The sequence below is a fragment of the Bos grunniens genome, chromosome 9, assembly GCF_055505025.1.
Source record: "Bos grunniens cultivar Pamir isolate PY7600 chromosome 9, Bosgru_T2T1.0, whole genome shotgun sequence".
NCBI lineage: Eukaryota > Metazoa > Chordata > Mammalia > Artiodactyla > Bovidae > Bos > Bos grunniens.
The window spans coordinates 51,729,114-51,746,999 of record NC_141173.1 but is presented as its reverse complement, the minus strand read 5'-3'; the positions used below and the strand labels follow the sequence as shown (position 1 = coordinate 51,746,999).

The following is a 17,886-nucleotide window of genomic DNA, read 5'->3' as shown; positions in this document are numbered from 1 at the left end:
AAACATACTTCTCTTTATTTTATAAACTTCAATCTTGTCTCTCCTCGGATTTTGATTTAAAAAAAAAATTAAATCTAGTTCTAGCTATATTTTTCTCTTACAATCCCTATTATATGTTTGTTTAAAGATAAGTTGTGAAACGAAAATGTCAAGTTCGAATTCTTAGTCTGCCTTTTAGTTATTATAGGTTACTCAATTTAGCAGTTTTAAGTTGTTCCATTTATAAAATAGAGATGCCAAGATGAAGACCCTGATAGAAGTAATAAATATTTTTTAAATAACTGATACTATGCAGCTAATAAATGTTAAGTGGGCAGCATTACAGTTTTCCTTGCGTGCTTAACAAACACTAAAGGATACATGCATTCATTTATTGTGTGACGTCTCAGATAACTGTTGTGGGAAAAAACTAAGACCATTCAAATGAGAACAGAGGATAATTATGCAAAAACTTGTTATATACCAAGAGAGTCAGCCACCATTATTTACATTCTGGCAGAGAGGCAAAGGCAGGCAGAGGAGTGGGAAAACTTTATAGCAGAAAAGGAAAGAACTTTCAGGTATGCCTTGACTGAAGACTGTTGGCATGGGAAACCTCAGGGGGCTTCAAAGTCCTGTGAGATTGGTTAAGAGTATATATTTCTCTGGTTGATCTTCATTTGAGAGTAGGGACAACAATTGGGGAAGCTATTGGGGAAGTCAGTTATTAATCACGCCCCAGCCATTTCATTACAGAGGTTAGCATTTGGCTTTCTGGGTTGGTTACTGGAGATAGTGGTCTGAGTACAAGCCTAACTTACAGTGGGCTGGTTTCATAGACTAGTTACTGCAGATAATGTATTGGTTTCCTGCTCTGGTTGCTGCAGATTTTGGGGTCTGAGTTTTATTTGTATTTATAACCTGGCCATTATCTTTTTGGATAGTCAGTCTCTCTCTTACTATAGGTCTATCAATAGTTGATTTAGCAGGTGTCTATGATTTACAGAACTTTATATGTGTTTTAATAAATTGTTACTTTTTAATTTAGTCCCAGAGTCATCTAGAATACATACATCACATTTTCTAAGCATTAATCTCATTAAATTTAATATAGTAATAATTTAAGTATTTCCTTCTCTTGTCAAAAATTTTAGCTAAATATTCCAAATGTGACATAAAATTTCTATCATAATTTATTGGACAATATATGTAAGGTGGGACCTGTATGGCATGGAGAACTCTACTCAGTGCTCTGTGGTGGTCTAAATGAGAAGGAAATACAAGGAAGAGGAGGTATATGTATACATTTGCTTGATTCACTTTGCTGTACAGCATAAACCAACACAACACTGAAAAGCAACCACACTCCAACAAAAATATAAGTATGATGGAGAAATCATTGCTGTAGTCTAAAGAGTTTACTACCATTGATAATTACCATTTTTATCATTGTTAATTAGCCCTCCAAAGATAAGTTAGGCTGATCATATATGTATTCATATATTTCAAAGGCTAAAAGGAAATAAACTGTAGTGAACTCAAGGGTGCTCTATGCTAAACAATATGAAATTTATGGAAAATTAAATCATTTTCAAAAGTCTCCATGATGAAAATCTATGTAGCCAACACAAGAAAGGTGTTTCAGATATTTGCTGAGAGAGTCCTAAGACTACTATCAACATTGTGACTTTAGTAACTCTTCTTTTGGTCACTTCCCATGAAGCTGGCCAGAAAGACAGAGTGGACATTTGTTGTTACCCTGCCTGGATAATTTTTGATTAGTAATGCACCCCTTCTCCACACTTAGCTCTCACTGTCACGGGTTAGAGAAGACTCCTAAGGGGTAGACCCAGGTGTAATCCACTCAAAATGGCAAACTTCATAATCACTGTGATTGGTTCAAAGGCAAGCTCATAATATAAACTGGTCTAATCAAAATAAATGTCAGGAATTTAAAGGACAGCATTGGAAAAAATACTCCCACACTTTCCGGAGTAGGCATGAGCCAGAAATCTTGTAGCCAAGGGCATTTGGCAACCATCTTGCACTGACAAGAAGAGTCACAAGTTTGAAAGTAAAATCAACAGAGATAAAATATATGGTACAGATGAACTTAGTTCCAGGGAGTAGTAGAGAGGCAAATGTAAAGAACGAACATGTGGATGCAGTGGGGTAAGGAGAGGGTAAGATGAATGGGGAGATCAGGTTTCACATAAATCCACTACCATGCATAAAATAGATAGCAGGTGGGAACCTGCTGTACAGCACAGGGAGCTCAGCTCAGCTCAGTTCTGTGATGACTTAAGATAGGTAGAATGCAGGTGAGGGAGTCCGAGAGGAAAGGGATATATGTATACATATAGCTGATTCACTTCATTGTACAACAGAAACTAACACAACATTGTATAGAAATTATACCTCTCTCTCTCTCTTTCCTAGTACAGTAGCAAAAAGAGGGAAACCAGAAAGCAACTGATGAGATCATTTGAATCTGCATATTTTCTATGTGTACATTTACAGTTTTTTCCTAATTTTAAAACAAACATGGCAAAGCATAAAGACAACATAAACAAGGCTGCCATAGCCTTATCATGAAGAGATGACCAGGCTAACATTTCAGGAGGCAGAATTTCAAAAGGCAGAGTCAACTGGATGAAGACAAACTTGTAGTTGGAAAATGAGGGTGGGATTTGGGGAGCAAACTAGAACAGCAACATCATATAACACATAGCATCAAGCAATCAGCAGTGATTGTCAGACAAGATGAAACCATCTCTTTGCTGAAAGCTCTGTGGCAAAGATTATAATTATTCCTTGCAAACAAGAAATTGCTATGATAGCTCCAAACCAAAAGGCAGGGTTTGACTAACCCAGGTTTGATTAGACAAATTCACACATGTAAATCTCTATGTCAAAGAAGAACTGCAGTCATTAACGGAAGCCAAGCAAAAATCATAGCTTGAAAAGGGGCATCTGTTTAAATGTCCCTGTCCTCAGGAAGCTTCCCAGTCAGAAAGAAGAAAAGGGAAATCACAGCCATGACTTAGTGTGACTTCAGGAGTAGCCTTCATTTGAAGAGAAAAGTGCCTTCACTCTGGGTCTTTTATAGGCACTCCCACCTGAGCCCCAAACTCCCACCCCCAGAGACATTCCTGGGCATTAGAGAACAAAAGCTAATGCATTAGTCCTAAAGAGGTATTTTTTACCTCTGTGTGCTGTGTGCTTAGTCGCTCAGTCATGTCCGACTCTTTGCGATCCCATGGACTGCAGCCCACCAAGTTCCTCTGTCCGTGGGGATTCTCCAGGTAAGAACACTGGAGTGGGTTGCCATGCCCTTCTCCAGGGGATCTTCCCAACCCAGGAATCGAACCCAGGTCTCCACTAATAGAGTCAGAGTTATGTCAATGAGCAAGATACAGCCCCTACTCATTCACCTAAAATGGCCCCAAAGTTATGACTTCACTGCAGACTCAGACCATCAGCCAGCCGGCGCCAAACTCAAATTCTCACACATCCAGTTGCTTTAAATAGAGTCCACATAACTGTATTTTTAGCCATTTGGAGCCTACCTACTTTACACACCCCACAAAACTGCACCCAGTATCTGCTAACCATGAATAAGACAAAGCCTGTAACTATAAAAGACTTCACACCACTGTTGCCCTTCACAGCTCCCAGACTCAGAAACTCCCCGCCTGGAAGCTGAGGAGCATCACTAGACACCAAGCGCCCCTCCGGTTTCCCCTCTGGCCCTCGTGCCCTGTAGGTGGTGGACTCTCTGTGCTGCTATCTTGGGAAGTTTCCTGCTGGGAGGGGCTTCCCTGTCTCACCATCCTGTCCAAGCACCCCTCAGTAAAGTTTCCTGTGGGCCTCTCGTGTTCCTGTCTTCTCTTTGTTCAACCCCAGCCTCTCTGAATAGTCAGCTGAATTCCAAGCTTTCCTAACGCATTTGTACACTTGCATTGAGAAGAAATATGTTCCCCCAATCTTATTAATGTAATGGCCTTTATTGCACTTTAGTATTAACATATTTCCCCTCCTCCCTCCAGTTCCAAACTGATTAAGAAAAAAAGAAGTCAGGGGAAGGTGATAACATTTCTGATAAAACTACTGAAGGCAACAACATTCATGTATGAACTCAACAGTGGGCTTCCTCATGCTACAGCCTGAATTATGAGGAAGATTTACTCAATCTCAGGAGGGGCTGGAGATCCAACCCACCCACTCTAGGGGCACGTCAGAGCTCATGCACTCTCCAGGCAGCCCAGGAAAATGCACCCCAGGAGATTCACCCCCAAAGCAATAAGCAGAGAAAGAAACTCAGTTTTTTCCCAAGTGCATCACCCAGAGAGCCCCCTAAGTGATGGGGATGATAGAGGCCAAGAGCTTCCCAAATGGCTCAGCGGTAAAGAATTTGACTGCAATGCAGGAGACGCAGGAGATGTGGGTTCCATCTCCAAGTCAGGAAGATCCCCTGGAGAAGGGAATGGCAACCCACTTCAGTATTCTTGCCTGGAGAATCCCGTGGACAGAGAAGTCTGGCGGGCTACAGTCCATAGGTTAGCAAAGAGTTGGACATGACTAAGCACACACGCCACATAGAAGGAAACAGCAGCTTTGGGGACAAAGTGTTCTCCCCTAATAATCATGTTTTCTTTTTGTGATTGCACCTTACAGAAGTGGAAATACTTCTGTAGAGAAAGTTTAGATCCAAGATGACATGAATGATTTTACTTGAGAACGTCTACTTTTACAACCATACATTTAAAGGGAAGAACACTACTATTTCTTTAAATAAAACACTCATTGGGATGCTCAAATTATATCAATGAAAATGACTTAAATTTATTTTTATGTTTAAGGTAATAATATACAGGTCACAAAATGTGTCAGTTTACCCAACTGAAAAACAGTGGAATGCAAACCACTAACCAGTAGTTGATTCTCAAACGATAATTTAGTGTTGTATTCTGTGCAAGGAGAGCATACCACAGTTTGGGGTGTGTTTAGAACCTCTTCTCGTGATTGCAGTTATTTCCTGGCTTTTCAAGATGAACAGTTCCATCTTGGTTCTAAGAAAGAGGAGACCCTCACTGCCAGCGGTGGTGACAGCTGAAAATAAAACAACAAAGGAAGGAAAGCACATGGAAGAATACACCATCCTAAAAGTCCCGAAAGCAGGCCATCCTGAGGCATTTGTCAACTCACAACCTGGATTTAAAGATTCCATAAGCTCACATATCCGCCTGGCAGGTTTCAGGTGTTTTGAGGTATACTTGTAAATATTCGCTGGGTGGAAATGCACACAAGACTCAAGTCCCAGGAAACAAGAAGGGAAAAGTTTTGAACACATGAGAACTAGAGGTTATATGAGGGTACTGTGGCTTTAACTATAAGCCCTGAAACCCTGAGTATGTTGTGACATTGTTGTGACATTTAAGAAGAGTTACACCAGACAATTTAGATTTCACTGTGACATATGCTGTATAAATTCTTTAATGTTTAGCTTATCTTGCACTAAACAGCAGAAGAATACTTAGTAAGTGCAAGTAGGTCAACATCACTTTAATTTGCATTATCAGTTCAGAAGAACATTTTACACTATATGTGTTGTGATAAAACACTGTGTCATTTCTGTCACCCAATGCAGAGTATTTTTAGGTCTTTGCACATTATGTGTAGAGATATTTGGTATTGCCTTTAATGTAACTTGCCATCTGTGTTCTAGTTTCTAAGCTTTGGCAGAAGTGAGCTAAAAGCATTGGCCAAACTTCAAGGGGTTAAGATTTTTGCTAACAAATATGGACTATTTGATATGAAAACCATCATTGTTTGATATGTCAAATAAAACATTTGTCAATCAAAAGTCTTTAAGCACTGGGCTATGTGACATTTACTCTTTTATAAACCAATGAAGCCCCTGGTGGCATGCCTTTTTTCCTCTCATTTAAATAGTGGTAGGAGAACAAATCACACTTCAGGGCAAGTTGATAACTGCCAGTCACGATTCCTGCCTTGTTTACTATAATGAGGAGGGTAATAAATGCATCTGACCATTTCGGCTGGCATTTGCATAGATGAATGATTTGTCCAGTCAGTCGCTCTCCAGTGATTTGGGTCTTTTTGTCAGCACAAAGAGCATTCAGTCTCTCTGGAATTTCCAGTGCCAAGCTCTCATTAGCAAACATCCTTTACCATGAATGATTCAAATAATTACCACTGAAATAATAAACTGTTTCACAAAAACATTTTATTTGATGGCTCCAAACATCAGCTTTTCTGAATTGTTGACATTCAAATAAGCCAGAGAGCTTCATGGTTAAGGAACAATGGCGCTCTTGTTAAAGGGTGGGCATTGTTTTACCTCCAATAGACCTTTAAACTTGGCCGGCTATCAAATGCGTCCCTCAAACTGCCAGCCAACATTCTGGGTAATCAGAGGGCAGGGCACCAGATGGAGCTGTTAAAACTTTGCATATTCAAACTCCAGGAAATATTCTTTAGATTTTCTTTTGAGGTTGCAAACCTAGAACTCCAGATTAATTAGCAGCTGTTACTTTGTATCTTTTTTTGCACCTATTGGAGCCAAATAATATTAAATGTCCTCACTTATGCTGAGCAATTCAAGTGCGAGTTCTTTGCTGTAATGGTATTCTATGTGTATAATTAAGTGTTATTTGATATAGTTTTGGAGTTCAAACAAATGAGCAAGCAACAATTATACCTTATTATGATCTTCTCTAGTGCATAGCCATAGGCTTGCTCTCTGTGCATTACCAAGTTCATAGCACCAGGCAGACAGCAGTTCCTGTTATCAACTTTTTCACCCTCTGCGCCATGCATAATTTAGAGAGTTTTATTAATTTTGAGCTGGTTTAATGTATGCGCATGTTCTCAAGATCTAGGTAGATTGTATGACTAAGTTTAGCTTTCATAGGGCAATTGTTTATGCATGTAAATGTCTGAAAAATAGTTTTCCTCGAAGCTTAAAAAGCTACAGTTTCATTTAAATAGATTAACTTGCACATTGCACCTTCTTCTTTACCTGCAAGAAAAATTCAGGAAGGGAACGAGGGGAATGTATTTCTGTGCTTTGCAAATTTCCTCATTACTTTGCTTTCACTTTCAAATTTAGACATTTTATATATAGCAAGAATGGAAAACCGTCAACAATACTGAAATACCTTGATGTTCATACACAATTACAACTCAGTAAAGAACATCTGGATCATTGGTAAGCAAAATTTTTAAATGTTAGCTTTGTGGACTAGCTTAAGGATATTAGTAACACCAGCTATATTATAGCCATGCTCTCATAGAAGCCAAGGACATCAAAATTACCCTTTGAGATGTGCCTGATACAGACGGCCACTTAAAATGGCATACAATTCCTTAAGCTTGCATTTCTATCCCACAAAGATAGGTGCAAATTAGAAGCATACTTTGTCATACCTAAAATAATTTACTTTACTGGGACTTTGTGCACAAATCCTCAAGTTTCTCCTTTGCCGCTAGCTGGGAATCCTTTGCACCAAACGGTGTGACTTTTTGTTTCCCCCACCTGCTCTGGTTGCAATCATGGTCAACACTACAGAGCCCATTTTTCATTTTGTTATTTGGCTTGTCAAATCAAAGGTCAAGAGATGATGAAGAAACCCCAAAATAGCCCAGGATTGGCAGATTTCCCCCCCAGTTTTCTAACGGAATTTGGTCCTTATAAAAGTGAGGGAATAAAGAACTGGCTCCAGCCATAAATCATGCAGACGAGAGCTTTCCAAGTTTTGCACGGTTTCACTGCCTAGTGCCTAGAGGCCCAGAAAACAAAAGCAGGCGTCCTCGCATTAAGAGTTCTATCCTCACGATCACAGGGCTGGGGGCACAGGAAGATGGCTTTCTGACACTGCCTCATCATTTATGACTGGCGATGTGGACAAGGAGTAATTGCAGCCTTACCTCTTTAACTGTGATCCCTTTCAGACATGACTTGATGGAGGAGGGGTATAGAACCACAGAATGCCTGTGTCAGGAGCGACACCAGCATCAGGTGCGTACCGAGTCACTTTAGTTGTGTCCAACTCTTTGTGACCCTATGCATCGTAGCCTCCCAGGCTCCTCTGTCCATAGGATTTTCCAGGCAAGGATACTGGAGTGAACTGCCATGTCCTCCCCTCCAGGGGATCTTCCTGATCCAAGGATCGAACCTACCTCTCCAGTGTCTCCGGCCTTGGCAGGTGGCTTTTTTATTTTTTTATTTTTACCACTACTGCCACCTGGGAAGCATCACAGAAAGCAGGAAAACTTGTTCTTGAATCCAAGGCTCTTGACAGCATAGGCAGAGGTCATTCTCTTAGAGCTAAACCATAATCATGTGTTGCTAAGCCTTGAACCTCACCTGTGAGGACCTTTCTCACGACAAATTTACACAGACACATGCCCTAAACATGCATGAACTTCCTTTCATGTTAATAACAGTGATTCTACACAGTGCCACCCTAGCTCAACAGGTCTTTTTGTGTTGATGTCACTCCAGATTCTGGGACAAGAATCATTCACCATAGTGTTGTCAGTTCACCCTGAGTGACAGAAAGAACTGTCTGGAATTGACCTCATAGAGAGTGGGAAGCTGCTGTACAACACAGGGAGCTCAGCTTGGTGTGCTGTGATGATCTTGAGAGGTGGGTGGAAGGTTCAAGAGGGAGGACATATATGTATACATATAGCTGATTCACTTTCTTGTATAGCAGAAACTAACAAAACATTGGAAAGCAATTATACTCCAATAAAATCATTTTAAGACAAATACAAAAAAGTAAATAAATAAATAGCAAGGATTTCCATTTGTTTGTTTAACAAAATAATCCTGAGACTTCTCCTATCGAGTTGCTGAGATTTTTCAAGCCCAGCTCTTCAACTCATGTGAGCAAAGTGTTGTCTTCAGTTCCATTTGGAAGGAAGAGGAGAAAGCCTCAAAGGGCCATTTGAAACAATGCATTCTCTTGAGTTTCCCCAAAATACTGATGCATTTGACACTGTGGTTTGCTTGTAGAATTCAGGCAAGTACTTCCTTTTTCATAAATGGTCAAATGATATTAAATTTTGCTTTAAGCTCTGTTATAGGTTGGACTGTGTCTCCCCTCCCCAAATTCATAGGTTGAAGCCATAACTCCCCGTTTCTCAGATGTGATTGTGTTTGGAGACAGGGTCTTTAAAAATGTGATTATCTTAAAATGAGACTATCAGCATAGTCCTAATCTAACCTGACTATTGTCCTTATAAGAAGGGAAAATTTAGACACAAAAAAAGACACCGGGGATGCTACCACACAGAGAAAAGACCACTTGAAGAGGCATCAGGAAGGCTGCCAACTACAAGTCAGAGAGGCCTCAGAGGAAGCCAACCTTGCCAGCCCTTTGATCTTGGACTTCCAGCCTCCAGAACTGTGAGGAAATAAATTTCTGTTGTTGCAGCCACCCAGTCTGCAGTATTTTGTTACGGCAGCCTTAGCCAACTAAAACAAGTTCCTTCAATGTATACCTTTCTTGAACCTCTAAAATAGCCCTTGCCCAGGCCTCTGCCTGAAAAGCGCTCCCTCCCCTCTGTCTTTTCCCAGCCAAACTCCTACTCATCCTTCAGTCCTTAACTTAGACAACACTTTCTCTAGGAAGACTTTCTTCTGTGCAGCCCTGGTCCACCCCCCTCTTTTGGGTTCAGTATAGTGTCATGACTGGAGAAGGCAGTGGCACCCCACTCCAGTACTCTTGCCTGGAAAATCCCATGGGTGGAGGAGCCTGGTGGGCTGCAGTCCATGGGGTCACGAAGAGTCGGACACGACTGAGCGACTTCACTATCATGCGTTGGAGAAAGCAATGGCAACCCACTCCAGTGTTCTTGCCTGGAGAATCCCAGGGATGGGTGAAGCCTGGTGGGCTGCAGTCTATGGGGTTGCACAGAGTCAGACACGACTGAAGCAACTTAGCAGCAGCAGCAGAATGTCATGACACATCAGATGGCACTAAGGGGAAAACCTGAGTTCAAACTCTTGCAACCAACAGCCAAGGGCTAACAAGTTTGGCACCGAACTCTACTTTGCCCAATTTTAATGGAAAAATGCATTCTGTTACGAATGGAAAATCACCAACTTGAGAAATAGAAGAGTGGTGCAAAAGTAGGATTGTTAAGGTCCTGGACATAGGCCCTTGGACTTGCAGTATTCCATGAAGTGCTAAATGCATGTATAGATGTACATGCATGCACACACACATGCTGATACTTACACATCTGGGTCCCCATGTGCATAGACATGCACATACATGTGCATTTGAGGGAGAGACAAACTAGACAGGGCTTCCCTGCTGGGTCAGATGATAAAGAATTTGCCTGCAATTCAGGAGACTCCAGAAGCAATGGTGAGAACCAGGCACGGAACTGACCAGTCCAAAATTGGGAAAGGAGTACGACAAGGCTGTATATCATCACCCTGCTCATTTAACTTATATGCAGAGTGTGCACGTGTCTAAGTCGTTTGAGTCACGTCCAACTCTTTGCAACCCTAAGGACTATAGCCCTCCAGTCTCCTCTGTCCATGGGATTCTCCAGGCAAGAACACTGGCAGGAGTTGCCATGCCCTCCTCCAGGGGATCTTCCCAACCCACAGATCATATTTGTGTCTCCTGTGACTCTTACATTGCAGGCAGATTCTTAACCACTGAGCCACTGGGGAAGCCCTATATGCAGAATGAAGTGAAGTGAAAGTCCCTCAGTCATGTCCAGCTCTTTGTGACCCCATGGACTGTCCATGGAATTCCCCAGGCCAGAATAATGGAGTGAGTAGCCTTTCCCTTCTCCAGGGGATTTTCCCAACCAAGGGATCAAACCCAGGTCTCCCACATTGCAGGAGAATTCTTTACCAGCTGAGCCACAAGGGAAGCCCAAGAACACTGGAGTGGGTAGCCTATCCCTTCTCCAGGGGATCTTCCTGACCCAGAAATCAAACCAGGGTCTCCCGGATTGCAGACAGATTCTTTACCAATTTAGCTATCAGGGAAGCCCATATGCAGAGTTCAGTTCAGTTCAGTCACTCAGTTGTGTCTGACTCTTTGCGGCCCCATGAATTGCAGCACGCCAGGCCTCCCTGTCCATCACCAACTCCCTGAGTTCACTCAAACTCATGTCCGTTGAGTTGGTGATGCCATCCAGCCATCTCATCCTCTGTCGTCCCCTTCTCCTCCTGCCCCCAATCCCTCCCAGCATCAGAGTCTTTTCCAATGAGTCAACTCTTCGTATGAGGTGGCCAAAGTATTGGAGTTTCAGCTTTAGCATCATTCCTTCCAAAGAACACCCAGGACTGATCTCCTTTAGAATGAACTGGTTGGATCTCCTTGCAGTCCAAGGGACTCTCAAGAGTCTTCTCTAGCACCACAGTTCAAAAGCATCAATTCTTTGGCGCTCAGCTTTCTTCACAGTCCAACTCTCACATCCATACATGACCACTGGAAAAACCATAGCCTTGGCTAGACGGACCTTTGTTGGCAAAGTAATGTCTCTGCTTTTGAATATGCTATCTAGGTTGGTCATAACTTTCTTTCCAAGGAGTAAGCGTCTTTTAACTTCATGGCTGCAATCACCATCTGCAGAGATTTTGGAGCCCCCCAAAATAAATTCTGACACTGTTTCCACTGTTTCCCCATCTATGCAGAGTACATCATGCTAAATGCCTGGTTGGATGAATCACAACCTGGAATAAATATTTCTGGGAGAAATATCAACAGCCTCAGATATGCAAATGATACCACTGTAATAGCAGAAAGCGAAGAGGGATTAAAGATCCTCTTGATGAGGGTAAAAGAGGAGAGAGAAAAAGTTGGGTTAAACTCAGCATTCAAAAACTAAGATCATGACATCTGGTCCCATCACTTCATGGCAAATAGAAGGGGAAAAAGTGGAAGCAGTGACAGATTTTATTTTCTTAGGCTCCAAAATCACTGTAGACAGTGACTGCTGCCATGGAATTAAAAGACGCTTCATCCTTGGAAGGAAAGCTATGACAAAGTTAGACAGCATATTAAAAAGAAGAGACATCACTTTGCCAACAAAGTCTGTTTGGTCAAAACTATGGTTTTTCCAGTAGTCACGTATGGATGTGAGAGTTGGACCATAAAGAAGGCTGAGTGCCAAAGTGCTTTAGAACTGTAGTGTTAGAGGAGACTCTTGAGAGTCCCTTGGACAGAAAAGAGATCAAAGCAGTCAATTCTAAAGGAAATCAATCCTGAATATTCATTGGAAGGACTGATGCTGAAACTACAGCTCCAATATTTTGGTTACCTGATGCAAAAAGCTGACTCATTGGAGTTGTTGGAAAAGACCCTGACTCATTGGAGTTGTTGGAAAAGACCCTGATGCTGGGAAAGATTGAAGGCAGGAGGAGAAGTGGGTGACAGAGGATGAGATGGTTGGATGGTATCACCGATTCAATGGACATGAGTTTGAGCAAACGTCAGGAGATAGTGAAGGACAAGGGAGCCTGGCATGCTGCAGTCCATGGAGTAGCAAAGAGTTGGACACCACTGAGTGACTGAACAACAAACCAGACGATCCCAGAAGGGAGCTGTCACTCAGTAACACTTTAATTAACATTGTGTATTTTTCCTTTGAGTATGCTTTTAATATCTAGTCTGATGTGGAAACTCTTCTGATTGGGCAACACTTAACTAAAGCAAGAATTCACCTTGCTGTTGTTGTTCAGTCACTAAGTCATGTTCGACTCTTTGCTACCCCATGGACTGCAGCACACCAGGCCTCCCTGTCTTTCACTGTCTCCCAGAGCTTGCTCTAAATCATGTCTATTGAGGCAGTGATGCCATCCAACCATCTCATCCTCTGTCACCCACTTCTCCTGCTGCACTCAATCTTTCCTAGCATCAGGGTCTTTTCCAACAAGTCGGCTCTTCACATCAGGTGGCCAAAGTATTAGAGCTGTAGCTTCAGCATTAGTCCTTTCAATGAATATTCAGGACTGACTTTCTTTAGGATTGATTGGTTGATCTCCTTGCTGTCCAAGGAACTCTCAAGAGTCTTCTCCAGCACCACAATTCAAAAGCATCAGTTCTACACACAGAGCCTTCTTTATGGTCCAACTCTCATATCCCTACATGACTACTGGAAAAACCATAGCTTTGACCAAATGGACATTTGTTGGCAAAGTGATGTCTCTGCTTTTTAATGTGCTGTCTAGGTTTGTCATAACTTTCCTTCCAAGAAGCAAGCGTCTTTTAATTTTGTGTCTGTAGTCACCATCTGCGGTGATTTTGGAGCCCAAGAAAACAAAATCTCCCACTGTTTCACCTAATCACCGCAATAAGAAGCCTGAGCACCGCCAACTAGAGAGTAGCCCTTGCTCACTGCAATTAGAGAAAGCCCGCAGGCAGCAACGAAGACCCAGTGTAGCCAAAAACTAATTAATTAATTTTTTAAAAAGGAATTCGCCTAATGAAATTATCTTCTTCCTTGAAATTCCCTGAGAGCAGGAATTCTTCATTAGCAGCCTCAAGGGCCATGGGCGCAGTACCTGAACTTAGTATAAGGTCCAATAAATGTTGTTCTCAAAGTGGAAAGAACTAAGGGGGAAAGAGTGAAGCGCAAAAGGAAGAAGAGATCAGGCTTTCTTATCATTTATTCCTCAGCAGCTTGCCTCAAACCCTACCACCTCCAGTGTTTCCATTTATTCTTTTTATACATGAGCTTTTCTTCAATGACCACGTTTCTATTTTTTGGTCATTCTGAAAGTGATGGATTTGAACCCAAGTTTTCTGAGCCAGAATGACAAATTCTGCCTTTCCTGGCTTACTAGATAAATATTCAGCCGCAAACCTCTGATAAGTTTCCCTGTTTGACTCTAAATAGTTATCATGAAATAATTACAGATGCTTTCTCCTGTTGTGTGGAATAATTGCCTCCTCTGCCCCCACTCCTGAACTTATTCACTAAGCTTTAATCATCACAAAAAATGTATTTATGCAAGGAAATAGCAAGTTATTCACTCAGCTCATTTTATTCACCATTGTCTTCTGATTTTTTCACACTACTTAATTTAGCACATCAAGGTGAAACGATTAGTTTATCTCACCTTGACACGACTAGAGTCCACTGACAAAACGCGTTTGTGACATTCTTGTTGGCTCCTTCCTCTCTCCTAATAGTTATCTCCTGAATTACTTATTGTTGGTTGATATTTCCAAGTCAGAATAAGTATGTGACCAGCAGGTAAATCTGGTTGATAATAAATCAGAACAAATAAGAGCATCAAAGAAAATGCCATCTCTTTGGACCACAATGAGGGGTTATTTCAAATCAACATCTGCTTTTAACTCCTTTTGATGATAAGAAAAGCCCAATTAACACCCGCAGTTTAAAAAGATGCAACTTTTTATTTATCTAAGACTCTACTGCTAAAAACCTTGCCAGATTTACAATTCTAAAGACAACAGCTTTTTGTAAATGTGCTTTATTTGCAGTTATAATATCTATAGTTAAATCAGTTCATTAAAAATAGAGTTTTAAACTATCTCCCAAACTGCCATATTTGAGCATTTAAAGCAAAAATGATTAATTCATATTTTCATACTGCCGTTGGGTAGAACTGTGAAGTCACCTAGCGTACAAAACAATGTCCTTAGATAGGAAACCCTTAATTAAGATAGAGGTTAGGACTGCGTAATCTTACATTGCACATTTAGTTACTCAACCTAGAATTAAGTGAGCATTGTCCCTAAGCACTGTGCCAGGGGCACATTCACTGCACTTCACTCCTAAAGAGTTGTTACCTATCCAGGTCTTAACGCAAATGAGCAATACCATATACTTAGTGGAAAAAGATGGCACCTTCTAAAGCCCAGAAACCATCATATATTTACCACATTATAGGTGCAAAGCCTCCAGTCTGGGTGAAAGGAAGCTGTATTTTGCCTTTTGAATTGTATTATTTTTTAGAGCCCTACTTGGCATCATTCTTTTCACAAGAAACCTGAGGAATTTTGTTTTAATAGGAACTGAAAAGATCCTAGAATTCCCATGAGGCTCTACCATGGAAAGAGTCCTGTGAGTGAGAGGGTACAGGCAGGAGAAGGAACTCTGGACCCAGAGCCAGAGACTTGGGTCCAATGTGCAGCCCTGCTCTGCTGATTATGTGATCTGGGTTTGCCTCTTAATTGCTCTCTACCTTTCTGTCTTCATTGTTAAAAAAGGAATACTAATAGCTGCCCTGCCTGCATAGTTGTTATGAAGATCAAATGAATTAATAAACCTAAGTGTGCTTTGGAAAAGTTAAAAGTGCCCCTCTAGCATTAGTTATTCTTATTTGGCTTTCATATTCTTCGAAAATCCCATTTATAATAAGGCTGTCCTGGAGAAGTAGCTGTTTCTTGAAATCCCGTGAAAGCTTTGTCTTTGTATTACCTTTTACAGGCTCCCTGGGAACTTCAGCAAATCTCTGATCCCTACTGTGCTGTGCATACATTGCTCAGAGGCATTCCAGGACCTGCCTTTATGCTGCACATGGTCAGATCATCGAGGATTGGTGCTATGGCAGTGAGATTAAAAGCATACGTACTATGTAGAGTGTTTTTTTTCTGATTACAAATGTAATGGTGATGGTTGTTTAGTCACTAAGTTGCGTCCAACTCTTGCGACCCCATGGACTGTAGCCTGCCAGGCTCCTCTGCCCACAGGATTTCCCAGGCAAGGATACTGGAGTGGGTTGCCATTTCCTTCTCCAATAAACACAATACACATTCATCACAGAACATTTTGAAATGACAGGAACTCACAAGGAAAGAAAAAATGTAAATTACCTCCAATCCTACTACCTAAAGGCAAAGACTGTTAATATTTTGACAAATCTGCTCCAAGCCTTTTTCCATGTGCTTATAACACACGATGTGTATTTGCAAACACACACGTTGCTATGTGCTGCATGTTTGTCCCTATTCTCAATACCTCCCCGTTCGTATGTTGAAGCCCTACCTCTCAATGTGACCATGTCTGAAAACAGGGCCTTTAGGAGGTAATTATGTTAAATGAAGTCATAAGGATGGAGCCCTGATCCAATAGGATTAATATTCTTATAAGAAGAGGCACCAAAGTTTTTACTCTCTTTCTCTCTCCCATGTGAGAACACAGAGAGGAGGTAATTGCCTTCCACAAGCCAGGAAGAAAGTTCTCACCAGGAACTAAATTGGCTGGTACCTTGATCTTGGACTTCTCAGCATCCAGAACTGTGGGAAATAAATTTCTGTTGTTTAAGCCACCCAGTCCATAGTATTCTGCTTTGGTAGCCTGAACAGACTAACAACATGTGCATCATACCTGCTATATCATTTGTGCTTCTTTCATTTAGCATATAATGAATATTTCTCCATTCATTAACTATTCTACAATGTGATTTTAATGGCTTTAAAAGGTGACAAAACATGGATGCAATCTAAATTTTTAACCATCTCCTATTCTTGGTCATTTTGATGGTTTTCGATGTTTTATTATTCTTGTAAGAAATGTGGTAATGAATAGCCTTGGATTTACCTTCTTGTGTAGCTCTCACTCATCAACACAAAATTGATTAGAAAGAATGAATATTTTTAAAGTTCTTGATATATGTATTAAAATATCCTCCAGAAAGACCGTATCAATTTACCCTCCTATTGACAGTTATTTGAGAGTGCTTAGTTTGAAGAACTCCTGCTGAAAATAGGCACTATCATTATAAAATGGCATTTGTTGATTTGGAGACAAAATGATCTCTCCTTGCTATTTGAGTGTGTATTCTTAATTACTAAATGAATTATGTGTTGTTGTTTTTTTTTTTACTTTAGGGACAGGAAAGAATATTCCTCTTCTCATATGTTCACACTAGTAACACTTTTATTATTTAAATCTTAATTTTTAGGTATGTTAGACATTTTGTTTTACAACACACACTTGACCACATGTAGAATACATTAATGTTATCAGCAGTCCTGCAATTTCCAACATCATTTGCACAGGTTGACTGCTTTGCTTTTCATAATTCTCAGAAAATTCCAGAAATTTTGTGGTAGCTGGAATTTAAGTCTGAATTCGCCTGAAAAAATCTTCTAGGAATCCTTAAGACAGAGGATTATGAAATGCTTTAAGGTAAAGGATATGATAGGATAAGGCTCTTCAAAATAATAGGTTTATAACATGATTAGTTTCTTCTATGAATCTTAATTATCCACTCTTACTCTTCATTGGGCTTTCCTTGTGGCTCAGCTGGTAAAGAATCTTCATGCAATGCAGGAGACCTGGGTTCGATTCCAGGGTTGGGAAGATCCCCTGGAGAAGGGAAAGGCTACCCGCTCCAGTATTCTGGCCTAGAGAATTTCACGGACTGCTTAGTCCATGGGGTAGCAAAGAGTCAGACACGACTGAGAGACTTTCACTTACTCTTCATTATGACACATGGCATATGCAAACTAAATATTTGTTAGATGGTTAAACGGATTAATGGCAGAATCATCTACTATTTTTCTGTTTCAAATAGAAGCAAAAAGAATCTAAGTCTATTCCAGACCACTTTAAATTAATACCTGTAATCCTATTCTTTCCTATCCTCAATGTAGTCCTCCTTAACATTCTCCTCTTTTATAATAAATTTTACATTTTTTCTTCCAAGATCTCCTGAAAGACCACCTTCCTAGAAATTGCTAAGTGACTAAAGGTTCAAGGAATCACACTCCCAATGCTCTAACTTATGAGCAAGTCTTTCACTAAGTTTCAAACTTAGCAAGGGATAAAACTAGGGGAAGTATGGTTCAGTTTCTCCAAGCCAGGTGAAGAACAAATAACAAGTAAAAGCTTATATTTATTCTTTCATTTAATAAGCAATTACCATAGAAA

At 40.7% G+C, this 17,886-nt stretch overlaps 1 protein-coding gene across 1 annotated transcript in view; it reads left to right on the top strand.

Moving 5' to 3' along the window:
• Nucleotides 1-15,585, top strand: part of LOC147365952 (uncharacterized) — a 50,577-nt gene extending 34,992 nt beyond the window's left edge. Inside the window, exons 5-7 of the mRNA XM_086316168.1 lie at nt 7,115-7,213; nt 7,957-8,023; nt 15,439-15,585. The gene's annotated coding sequence lies outside the window, so the exon portion shown is untranslated. The remainder of the gene's footprint in view (nt 1-7,114; nt 7,214-7,956; nt 8,024-15,438) is intronic.
• The last annotated feature ends 2,301 nt before the right edge of the window (nt 15,586-17,886 follow it).